The sequence below is a fragment of the Phyllostomus hastatus genome, unplaced genomic scaffold, assembly GCF_019186645.2.
Source record: "Phyllostomus hastatus isolate PE091 unplaced genomic scaffold, TTU_PhHast_1.1 phas_contig_1, whole genome shotgun sequence".
Lineage (NCBI taxonomy): Eukaryota > Metazoa > Chordata > Mammalia > Chiroptera > Phyllostomidae > Phyllostomus > Phyllostomus hastatus.
The window spans coordinates 7,576,275-7,588,668 of record NW_025333498.1 but is presented as its reverse complement, the minus strand read 5'-3'; the positions used below and the strand labels follow the sequence as shown (position 1 = coordinate 7,588,668).

Genomic DNA, 12,394 nt, shown 5'->3' with positions numbered 1-12,394 from the left:
CTAACAATAAGAATTTTCCCCAATTTTTTTACCATACTATTACATAAAATTTTAGAGTCTATTTTGATATCTCTTAAGACAACACACTATTTTATGCTACTGATTTTGCTCTTCAAACATAATCAATAGCAACAGTTCAAATTTTACTTGTGTTAAAAATAATTGTTCCTATCAATCATTTATTATTGTTGACAGATTAGGTTCACAGTTCATGTACCTCTAACTACAGAAACCTTTTCACAATCCTTACGCAGAGATGAGTTTAACTATAGCTGTCTGCTTCCCCAGATTTAACTCAGAAGATCAGAAACACACATAACACTAGCCATGCAAGTTATTGTCAAAAAATAGTCTTTTTATTTGCTCAATAACAATAACACAAAGAGAGGAAAAACAAGATTGTTAGTGATTTTGTTTTTGTTTTTACCTTAGTTAAAGTAAGGATTAAAACAGACAACACCAAACAGTAGACTGCATTCTATGATTGCCCCAACGTTCTTGCCCCTGGTCTGCACACTAGGTAGTATCTCTTTCCTTTGATTAAGCTACGTAAGACCTTGTCTCAGAAAACAAAAGACAGAATTCTCCTGCTGGCCTTAAAGAAACAAGTTGTCATGAGTCCTACAACGGCAATGAATTTAATTATGTTATTAATCTGAATGAGCTTGGAAGATGACCCTCAGTCCCAGAACTTGGTTGCAGCCAGCCCTTTGATTTCAGCCTGGTGAGACCCAGTGCAGAGGATCTAGTGAAATGGTGCTGGATTCCTGACCCACAGAAACTGTAAGATAGTAATTTTGTGTTGGTTTAAGCCAATATGTGTGGTAATTTGTTACAGAGCAATAGAAAATTATTACAAACCATCCTATATTTTTTAGGTGACAAGTCAGATGATTGTTTGCACAAAAGGCAAAAAGTAAATTGACCAAAATATATAAAGTAGACTGGTCATTGAACAATGAAAAGAGAACCTAGAGTCCCCTCCAGTTTTGCTGTACCTATAAAGTACTTCTGAAATGTATATATTTATGCATAGATTTTTATCAGGCACTACCAATTGGAAGACACAAAAGGGATAGATAGATTGACAATCAGTATCCTTGGAATGTGTCATAATCACCCTAAATTTAATTGTTTGTCTATCCTTACCAATATTTTGTTTATAAATACCCAAAAACTTCAGATTGCACTAAAAATAATGCATGATAAACTGTTATTTGAATACTGTTCATCAAAGATATCCAATATCTACATTTTTTGGATCAGGTTCTTTTGATCCAGAGAAAGACATTTTAAGGAGGAAATTCATGGGTTAGATTTTATGATCCACTTTAGAGGAAATGGTTGAAAGTAAAATTAGTATTTTTATCATGCACATATAATTTACATTAAATAAAATATTATTTTACCTTAAATTTCTGAGTGAAAACACTAAACAATGTATTCATGAAGTTAACAATTCATAGGGTAACAGTTTAAATCATTTATAAGCTAAGAATGGTAAAGTACTCCTCATACTTCAACTTTATTTGTTATAATTTCCTTCCAAACATTTACCTGTTTCCTATTTTCAGCATTTCTTATGTCTTTTCAATACATCATTAAAGGTTATATTTTAAATGAAGATAGATAACTGGGTAACACTGTAATTTCCTTAAAGCTTATTATGCAACATATTTATTTGCTCTGAAAAAAAGTTGACTATTTTAAAGCTAAGTTTCCACCCACTTGTTCACGTGGAGTCTTCTTTTTTTAATTGAATTTATTGGGGTTATGTTGGTTAATAAAATTATATAGGCTTACAGTGTATAATTCTATAATATATCATCTGTATGTCCTTTGTGTTTAGCACTCCAGGTCATTTCTCTTTCCATTGCCATTTATCCCCCGTTTACCCTCTCCTGCCCCCCAACCCCCCTACCCTCTGATAACTATAAGTCTGTTTATATTTTGTTCATTAGTTTATTTCATTCATTAGATTCCACATGCACATAAAATCATATGGTACTTGTCTTTCTCTGACTGGTTTATTTCACTTAGCATAATACTCTCCAGGTCCTCCACAGTGTCACAAAATATTTCCTTTTTTTTATGGCTAAGTAGTGTTCCTTTAGGTAATGTATCACAGCCTTTTTTTATCTACTCATCTACTGGTGGGCCCTTGGGCTGCTTCCAAATCTACTCTACTATAAATAATGCTGCAGTGAACATAGGAGTGCATATATTTTTTCAAATTAGTGTTTTGAATTTCTTCAGATAAATTCCCAGAAGTGGAATCACTGGGTCACAAGGCAGTCCCATGTTTAATTTTTTTACATAATTCCATATTACTTTCCACAGTGGGTGTACCAGTCTGCATTCCCAATCAACAGGGCACAAGGGTTCCATTTAGTCTTAATTATACCTCACTGATTAAAAGAATTGTACCACTGTAGAAACAAGTAAAATTATTCTCCTTATCCAAGAAGCAATCCTAGATTGGTTCATTCTTTATTTTGTTATTTTAAATGTTTCAAACATACAGAATAAATACATAATATAATGGAAAAATTATTATACATTGATCTATAATTTCATATTAGATATTATATCAGCTTAAAATATTTTTAAAGAATAAAATAGTATAAACATAAAATGGATAAAACAGATCCATAAAACAGATAAAATGATCTGTAGGCTTCTTCACATAAACTCACATCCTTCTATCTGAGAAATGAGTACTCTCCAGAATGTAATGTCAAAAAGATATTCACCTATATTTTCCTTAAAATTTTTGAAGGAAAAAAATTCACATTGAGATCTTTAATCTGCCTGGAAAACTCCTTTATTATAGCTTAAGCTAATTCTGTCATTGGTTTTTTTAAACATGGGTGATGAATGACTCAGACACTAACTAATAATTAATTGATCTTCTTTTCCCTCATTTATACTTCCATTTATGCCCCTGGAGTCATGTATTTCTATATCTATTTATATGTATTTGTGCATAACATTGATTCTTGTCTCTCTTTATTGGATTTTTATAACTGTTCTTGCAACTGCAACATACAATTGTAATTTCTATAATTTGTCTTGATAATTAGTTGGAAAAGAATCCCTGACTTTAGTCATCTCCAGAATCATTTGTCTATTCTTGACCCTTTTCTCTTTGTTAATTAGGAACAGTTTGTCACCCTTCATAGAGAAACTCCGTATTGTAACTGCATTTCATTATAAATTGAGAAAGAGTAAGTTATTTCAAATACTGGTTAAACATTGCTTGTTCTTCTGTTACACCATTAGATATGATTTTTGTATATTTCTCCAGTATAGGTCTTGTATGTTGTTCACTAGAATTAGTACTAGATGTCTTACAAATTTTATTTTTAACTATGTATTTTTGCACATAAAAAATAAGAATAGCTTCATCAAAATGTCTTTAAAATTTGCCAGAAATACAGAGTTAACAAAATATTTTGGCAATAAAAAGGAATCTTTGTTTATGATGCACAACATAATTGGGTAATTTTACAACAAAGAAAAATCATTTTAGTTTTACTCACCTAATAATTCTTAATAAAAGATGTAACAATTTGTGATAAAGAATATCCAAGATCACTGCCATGCTCTAGAAAAAAATTTTAATATCATTAAAAAGTGTTATGTATTTCTCAGTATCCACCCTTTATGCCAATGTGAGTAGACAGTCTGAAGAAAGAGCAGGAAGCAGAAAAAACACGGTGTTGGGGAGACAGTGAAAAAACAGGAAAGCCTTGTGCACCGTTTGTTGGCACAGAGGTACCCTGGGGCAGCCACGAAGGAAACAGTATGGAGATCCCTCACAAAATTAAAAATAGAACTACCATATGGTTCAGCAATTTCACTTCTGGGTGTACATTCAAAGGAAATAAAATTAGTAACTCAGAATATATCTGCACCCCCATGCTCACTACAGCATTGTTTACAAAGCCAAGACATGGAAACAACTTAGATACCCTTGAACAGGCGAGTGGTTGAAATATCCGAGAAGGTTTTAAGATTTTATTTATTTATTTTTAGAGAGGGAAAGAAGGGAGGAAGAGAGAGAAACATCAATGTGTGGTTGCTGGGGGCCGTGGCCTGCAACCCAGGTATGTGCCCTGACTGGGAATCGGACTTGTGATGCTTTGGTTCGCAGCCCGCACTCAATCCACTGAGCTACACCAGCCAGGAAAAATATCTGGGAGTTTTTAAGGCTACAGACCTACCCAGTCTTCACAGCTCTGACTTTCTTTTCTGGAGCATCATCTGGTTTGACTGCAAATCTCACGTGGCTCTGTGGTCATTTATAAGAGTGAGTTTTCTTGGTTTATTTCTTTGCCCTGAATTATTATTATTTTCTTCAGGTCATTTTTCTATATGTTCATTTCAATTCTTAAGGATTAGTTTTTTCTCTATACTTAAATATCCTTGATTGAATATTTGTATTTAACATTTAAGCCCTAAACAGACATTTCTCCAAAGAAGATAAACAGCTATCCAATAAGCACCTGAAAAGATGCTCAACCTCATCAAGCATTAAACAAACAAAAATTAAAACCACAAAAAGATGCTACTGCACACCACAAAGATAATTATAATCAAAACACAGTAAAAAGTATTGGTAAGGATGTGGAGAAATTGGAATCCTCATTCATTGCTAGTGGAAATTTAAAAAATCTCTTTAGAAAACAGTTTTACAGTGCCTTAAAATGCTCAACAGAATTACCATGTGATAAAGCAATCTACTCTTAGCTAAATACCTAAAAGAAATGAAAAATATATCCATATAAAAATCTGTACTAGAATGTTCATTACAGCATTGTTCATATGAGCAAAAATGTGGAATTAATGTAAGGCAATGGAAATAGAAAGAAGTATATAGGGCTGGAAAAGTCTTAGTAGTAAAATCAACAACTTGACTGATAGGGTGTGAAAGGCAAGAAAGAGGTTGGGATGAGTTATAGATTTCAGATTATTTACAGATTTAAGCAAAGAAATGGATGGTGTTTCCATTTAAAAACAGAAAATACTGAAGTATACAGATTTTTGTAGAGAAGACCAAGAGTACAGTACAGGATATCTTAATCATTCTAAGATATAAAAGGTCAAATGTCAATAAATTTATTTCCTCTTTTCAGTTACCTAAAGTTTTTTTTTTTTTAATAACAAACAGTTCATGGGCTTTTCTTCTGTTTTCCAATCCCCTCAAAAATTTTGTTGTATAGTCTACATAAATGTTTTCTTTTTTCATTTTATTTTTTTTATTTAGACAGAGGGGAAGGGAGGGAGAAAGAGAGAGAAAAATCGACATGAGAAACATCCATCTCTTGCCTTACACATGCCCTGGCTCGGGACCAGGCCCACAAGCTAGGTATGTGCCCTGACCGGGAATTGAACTGGTAAACTTTGGCCTTGCATGATGACACCCAAGCAACTGAGCCATGTGGGCCAAAGCTAAAATATTTTCTATTTTAATTAAATCAACAAAATTAGAAGTATTGTACATGGTATGGCATTGAATAAAGATTAGATTTTAATATGCAAAAAAAATATTGCATTTTCCTCCACAGTAACATAAAAATATATCTTATATAATTGTGTAAGGAAAAAATGGAAAACAGTGAACTTTGTTTAATTTTGTTCTATCTCATAACCAAGGTTCACTTATATAGTTATATAAAGCTGAAATTATATGACCATGCAATTACTGTGAAAAAAAATTGAATTTTTTATGTTTCCTATATAGAGCTTTTCAGTCAGAGTAAAGACTTTTCTTCCTGACTTACACAGTATTGAAATTCCTTTTGCATTGATCTAGATTTAAATATCATTTCTCTTTTGATCATATAAGCATAGGCAATGAATTTCTCCATTCTTTTTTGCAACATGTAGCACATTCTACTTTTGTAATGGTAATAAAAATATTCAAGTACATACTTTTATATCTTCTAAGAGAAAAAGTCTTTTCAGAGTTGAACACTGCATGCATCATTTTATTATATTTTATTATCTGTTGAACTGTGTCACAGAACGTTTTCTGAAACATACACAAAACTTGAAATTGTAACTAAAATTTTTCCTTGTTAAAAAATTTTAATATTTTTCATTATTATAATGTGTTCATAAATAGTTTCAAGTATTCCCTGGCTGGTGTGGCTCAATGGATTGAGTACCAGCCTGTGAACCAAAGGGGCAGTGCTTTCATTCCCAGTCAGGGCACATGCCTGGGTTGCTGGCCAGGTCCCCATTTGGAGGTGCTCAAGAAGCAACCACACATTGATGTTTTCCTCCCTCTTTTTCTCCCCCGATTCCCCTCTCTCTAAAAATAAACAAATAATATCTTTTTCAAAAAAGTTGCAGTAGTTTAAAAAAATAGTTTCAAATCTCTGTATATGCATAAAATTAAGAAAAAAATATAAAATGGGATATAATGAATGATTTTTTAAAACTCTGGATATCAAAACTTTGCTCCCTGTCCTTTGAACAGAAATGGAGCTACAGTTTGTATAAAATATGTTCATTTCTTTCTTTGTGCTGGGAACTTTGATTGAAATCCTAAAAAATGCACAAGAGGAAGGTAAAGAGCAAAGGGAGGAGTAAGAGAGTCAACAAGGTAGTATCAGGCAAAAGCTGTGCTTCTGCTTCCAAAGTCCAGATTCTTCCCACGGAAGAAAGCACACTAATTGTTTTTTAACATTTGAGAAAATATGAAATAAAAATTACAAATTAGCCCTGGCTGGTGTGGCTTAGTGGATTGAATGCCAGCCTGTGAACCAAAGGATCACTGGTTCCATTCCCAGTCAGGACACATGGCTGGGTTGCAAGCCAGGTCTCCAGCTGGGGGTGCTCAAGAGGCAACCACACATTAATGTTTCTCTCCCTCTCTTTCTCTCTCCCTTCCCCCTCTCTAAAAAAATAAATAAATAAATAAATAAATAAACAAACTCTTTTTAAAAAATTACAAATTAACTTTAAAAATATGTTATTGATATATTAAAGGAGAAAAACATGGAGTGCACTAATATAAAAAATTAACAATATTCTTCAAAGTTCTTTTCCTTCTCACATTTCTCATGGCCAAATTTGGAACCGGTGACGCATAATGCCAATGGCATGACCCTTAAGCAGTTGTTTTCTCCACAATGTTCAAAGCTATTGTGAAATTATTTTTAACTGAATTAATATTCCAGTAAATAAAATGAAAGGGGTAGAAATTCAAGTTTCAACATGAACTTGTTTGTAGATCAATCCTCTGATTATCAATAAGTTAGATAATTAAGTATTGAATCATTGTTTTTAAAAATCCAGTTAAATGGTGGTAAATAAAATTGCATCCAACCAAAGACTATCTCTCATTAAAGGAAAACACTGAGAGATGGATAGTAGTTAGCCTGGAGAAGTAAGAAGGGTTTCCATGCAGGCAAATTGAGACTGACAGAAAAGACCACAATCCATCAAACTTAACACCTCAACTTGCTTCTCAGTAATCACTTCATACCAACATCCCATTGCTTTAAAGGTATCTGTGTTGGTTTGTGGTAAGAGCGCTCTGACATATCATTTAGGCTTCAGGTTTGCACAGCTACTGTGTAAGTGTTTAGTGTGGCTTTTCTTGTTAACCTTCCTTAGGTTTTATATTGACCTAGGTGATGGTAACTACAGACTGTTTATTTTTAAAATGTAAAATTTCTGATACTTTCTCAAAATTAATGAACACTATCCCAGTTTCTAACTCAATAAATTTGTAAGAGAAAAAGTTCTGGATCCAAAATTAAAAGCAAAAATGATGCATTTTTAGGAAAGGAATATTCACTTTTGAACACTCATAATACTTTAAAGAATCCATTAAGTAGAATATGCAATGATTAGAAACAAAAAAATAAAGTTGTTTTTATTCCTCATTTATTGGTTCTCAGTATGAACAATGGGTTCACTCCAGTAACTGCCATGTGCATATTTTAAATGAGATTGCAAATTGAAGAAATGTTTCTCAAGCCTAATGTGTTAGGTTATGCATTATAGCCACAGTATATCTCTAATCATTTACATATACACCCAATCTTTTAGCTAAAAATCCATATCTTTCACAGTAAAGTTGAGATTTATTTAATTTCTTCACTCCTTAGCAATTACTATCATTGACCAAAGATGTCCAATATATTACAAATACCAAAATGCTGTAGTAAATATATATTTCAAAATTACAAGCAAAAAATACAGTTTTATCTCCCCCAATTGCATTGTTAACTAAAACCTACCTTTTCTGGCACATTGGTTTATTTGAACATGCATTTTTAAAATTTAATCTTTATTATATTCTTTTCCATTACCATTTAGTCCCCTTATACCGTTCTTCTCCCAGCAATCCCCACACTGTTGTCCAGGTCCATGAGTCTTTTTCCTTTTTGCTCAATCCCTCCAACCCCTAACCTCCCTGTACTAGCTGTCATCCTGCTCTCTCTCTATGAATCTGTCTGCATTTTCCTTGCTAGTTCAGCTTGTTCATTAGATTCCATATATGAGTGAAATCATATGGCATTTGTCTTTCTCTGATTGGCCTATTTCACTTAGCATAATCATCTCCAGGTTCATCCACACTGTCACAAAGAGTATAACTTTCTTCTTTTTTACAACTAAGTAGTATTTCATTGTTTAAATGTCCTATAGTTGTTTTATCCAATCATGTACTGATAGACAGACACTTGGGCTGCTTCCATATCTTGGAAATTGTAAATAATGCTGCAATTACATAGGGGTGTTTATTCTTTCAAATTAGTGGTTTGGATTTCTTCTGATATATTCCCAGAAGTGGGATCACTCACTGGGTCCAAAGGCAGAGCCATTTATTATTTTTTGAGGTATCTCCATACTGCTTTCCACAGTGGCTACACCAATGTGCATTCCCATCAACAGTGCAAAAGGGTTCCCCTTTCTCCACATCCTTACCAGCACTTGTGGTTTGTTGATTTATTGATGATAGCCATTCTGGCAGCTGTGAGATGATATCTCATTGTGGTTTTAATTTGCATTTCTCTGATGATAGTGACGTTAAGCATTTTTTTCATATGTCTATTGGCTATCTGTATATCCTAGTAATCAAAACAGCATGGTACTGGCATAAACACAGATGCATAGATCAATGTAACAGAATAGAGAGTCCAGAAATAAACCCACACTTTATTTATTTATTTATTTATTTATTTTATTTAATTGTCATTCAAATACAGTTTTCTGCCTTTTCCCCCTACCCTTTTCCAGCACTCCAGTGTCCCCACCTCCCTTCCCTGTTTCCAACCCCCCTTGTTATTATCCATATGTCCTTTATAATTGTTCCTGTAAACCCTTCACCCTTTCCCCCCATTATCCCCTACCTTTCCCCCTCTGGTCACTGTCAGCCTGTTCTCAATTTTAATGTCTTTGGCTATACTTTGCTTGCTTGTTTGTTTTGTTGATTAGGTTTTTGTTAAAGGTGAGATCACATGGTATTTGCCTTTTACTGCCTGGCTTATTTCACTTAGCATAATGCTGTCCAGTTCCATCCATGCTGTCACAAAGGGCAGGAGCTCCTTCCTTCTTTCTGCTGAGTAGAATTCCACTATGCAAATGTACCATAATTTTTTGATCTGTTCATTTACTGATGAGCACTTGGGTTGCTTCCAACACTTGGCTATTGTAAATTGTGCTGCTATAAACATTGGGGTGCATAGCCATCAGAGAGATACAAATTAAAGCCACAATGAGATACCACTTCACACTGGTCAGAATGGCCATCATAAACAATGCAGCAAACAACAAATTTTGGAGAGGTTGTGGAGAAAAGGGAACCCTAGTGCACTGTTGGTGGGATTGCAGTATGGTGCAACCACTGTGGAAAACAGTATGGAATTTCCTCAGAAAACTAAAAATGGAACTGCCTTTTGACCCAGCAATTCCACTGCTAGGATTATATCCTAAGAACCCTGAAACCCACACTTTTATAGTCAATTAATATTTGACAGAAAAAGCAAGCACATACAATGAGCTAAAGATAATATACTCAATAAATGGTGTTAGGAAAATTGAATAGATATATGCAGAAAAATGAAACTAGACTACCTTCTTACACCACACGCAAGAATAAATTCAAAATGGAATAAAGACTTAAACATTAGACCCAAAACCGTAAAAATCTTAGAAGAAAACATAGGCAGAAAAATCTTGGACATTGCTTGTAGCAATAATTTATTGGATATATCTCCCCAGGCAAAGGAAACAAAAGAAAAAAATAAACAAATGGAACTACATCAAACTAAAAATTTTAGCACTGCAAAGGTTATCATCAACAAAATAAAAAGACCACTCACAGAGTGGGAGAACATATTCACTGATACATCTGATAAGGGGTTAATATCCAAAATTTTTAAAGAACTTAAAGAACTCAACACCAAAAAACCTCCAACCTCAATTTAAAAATGGTCAAAGGGTCTGAATAGACACTTCTCCAGAGAGAACATGTATTCTTTATGCAACTAAACTGGTCTAATTTTTGGGCACCTCATTATATTATACCATAAAGAAATATATTATATTATATTTCTTTTTATGCGGTCATTCCCAGGGCCACTAGCTGCACCAACAAAAATAAAATAATATGCAGAATTAATAACTTTGTTACTACAAATATTTACATACTTTTCCTCATATAAATGTTCAGTTCTCATCAAAAATGCAAAATTTTCTTGTCTTCTCACTGTTTCTATCATGTGATACCAATAATTAACTTTTTATAAGATTGCATATTGGAAATATTTTAAAAATGTAAGCATGGATAATGATGATAACTAATACAATGCACTGTCACTACTCAACCTTCTCTATAGCCTCTGCCTGTAAAAGTACCCTAATGTACCCAATAGATTAGGCCACATGAATTTTAATTTTACTTTTTCTCTCATTCCCTCACTAAAATCAGTCCCCAAATTCCCAGTCCTAAGCAGCTCTGAATCTTCCCCTTCTTTAATATCCACATTGCCATTGTTTTCATTCAGATTTATAATAGTTTTCACTTGGATAAGTCTCCTAACTGACCTCCCTCTGCTTCCTCTGTCATTCCCCTCCAATTTGTTCTCCACTCTTTTGCCAGGGTAATGTTCCTCTCTCTCTCTCTCTCTCCCTCTCTCTCTCTCTCTCCCCCACCCCCCCAAAAAAGCCAAGTTTATTTGTTCATTGTTTGCATTTGATATACTCCTTCATGACATCCTTGGCTTGAGACTTTTTGCCATTGTTCTTCACCACCACACAACTGCAACAACCACTTTGCAGGGTTTTCCCTATCGATTTTACAGAGGCCTAACCATTCTCCTACTTTCTTGTTGTCATCAACCTGAATTAGGCTGCTTTGGTGTTCAGCACAAAGGGCCTTCACCAACTTGACATACAGTATATAGGCACATCACAGTTGGATACAAGCACACAAAGATGGGCATGGTGTCTTTTCTTAGGTTTCCTGTAGAAGGGATTCCATTCAGAACTATTGTGCAAACACCATGAATTTCATATTTTCTTTTCTTGGCTGCAGTTTTGTTCCTGGTGGTTCCAACCCACAATGTTGAGATTGACACAGGTACTCAATATTGGATGATGCTGGTCTTCAGCACCTCTGGTAAAGCAGTATTAATATCCATCACACTTCCAGTGGCAATGCCTTCCTCCACCATGGAGTAGGTTATGGAGGAAGTTGAATCTTGAACATACCCAAGTATTCTCTTGGGCCTCCACACAGCTCTGCCCCAGCTGGGAAAGAGAGCCAAAATAATCTTTCCAAAGTTCAAAATTATTCATATTGATCCTTTTACAAATTCCACCAATGACTCTCAGCTGGTTTCAGGATAAAATCTAAACATTTTAGCAACGCTTCATGGCTTTCACATTGAGATCCTTGCTTGCCTATCCAAATTCATTTCTTGTAATCTCATCATGCCTTATAATGTAGCACCACCTGCAATTCCACAGGAGCAATGTCCTCTGACACCCTTATATACCTGGAAAACTTAGTTCCAACTCACACTCCCTTCCAGGCCCTCCCATCTCCCTTTCTTTCCAGGTTCAATGAGATGTATCTGTTTTGGACTCTGCGCCTAGCACAGTCGTGCATACCACCACACTACTGTCTGCTTGTTTTCTCCTCCAGACTCTGCTTTCTGACTGTGAGCTCCCAAAGGACAAAATGGTTTTTAATATTTATATATGTTCACTAGAGAGCCACATGAATACTTCTTCCATACAACCTGGATTTTTAGGACAATCTGGTTTCATCATATAACTTATCTCATTGCCATAAGTACGAGTAATATTTTAACAATGTTGCCTCCTCATTTTTAGTATATAATATATGATGACAAACACAGACTTAACT

The 12,394-nt window shown here is 34.3% G+C and overlaps 1 pseudogene; it reads right to left on the bottom strand.

Annotated features, from left to right (window-relative positions):
* Positions 1-11,202: 11,202 nt before the first annotated feature.
* On the bottom strand, positions 11,203-11,696 carry LOC123813203 (annotated as a pseudogene).
* Positions 11,697-12,394: the final 698 nt, after the last annotated feature.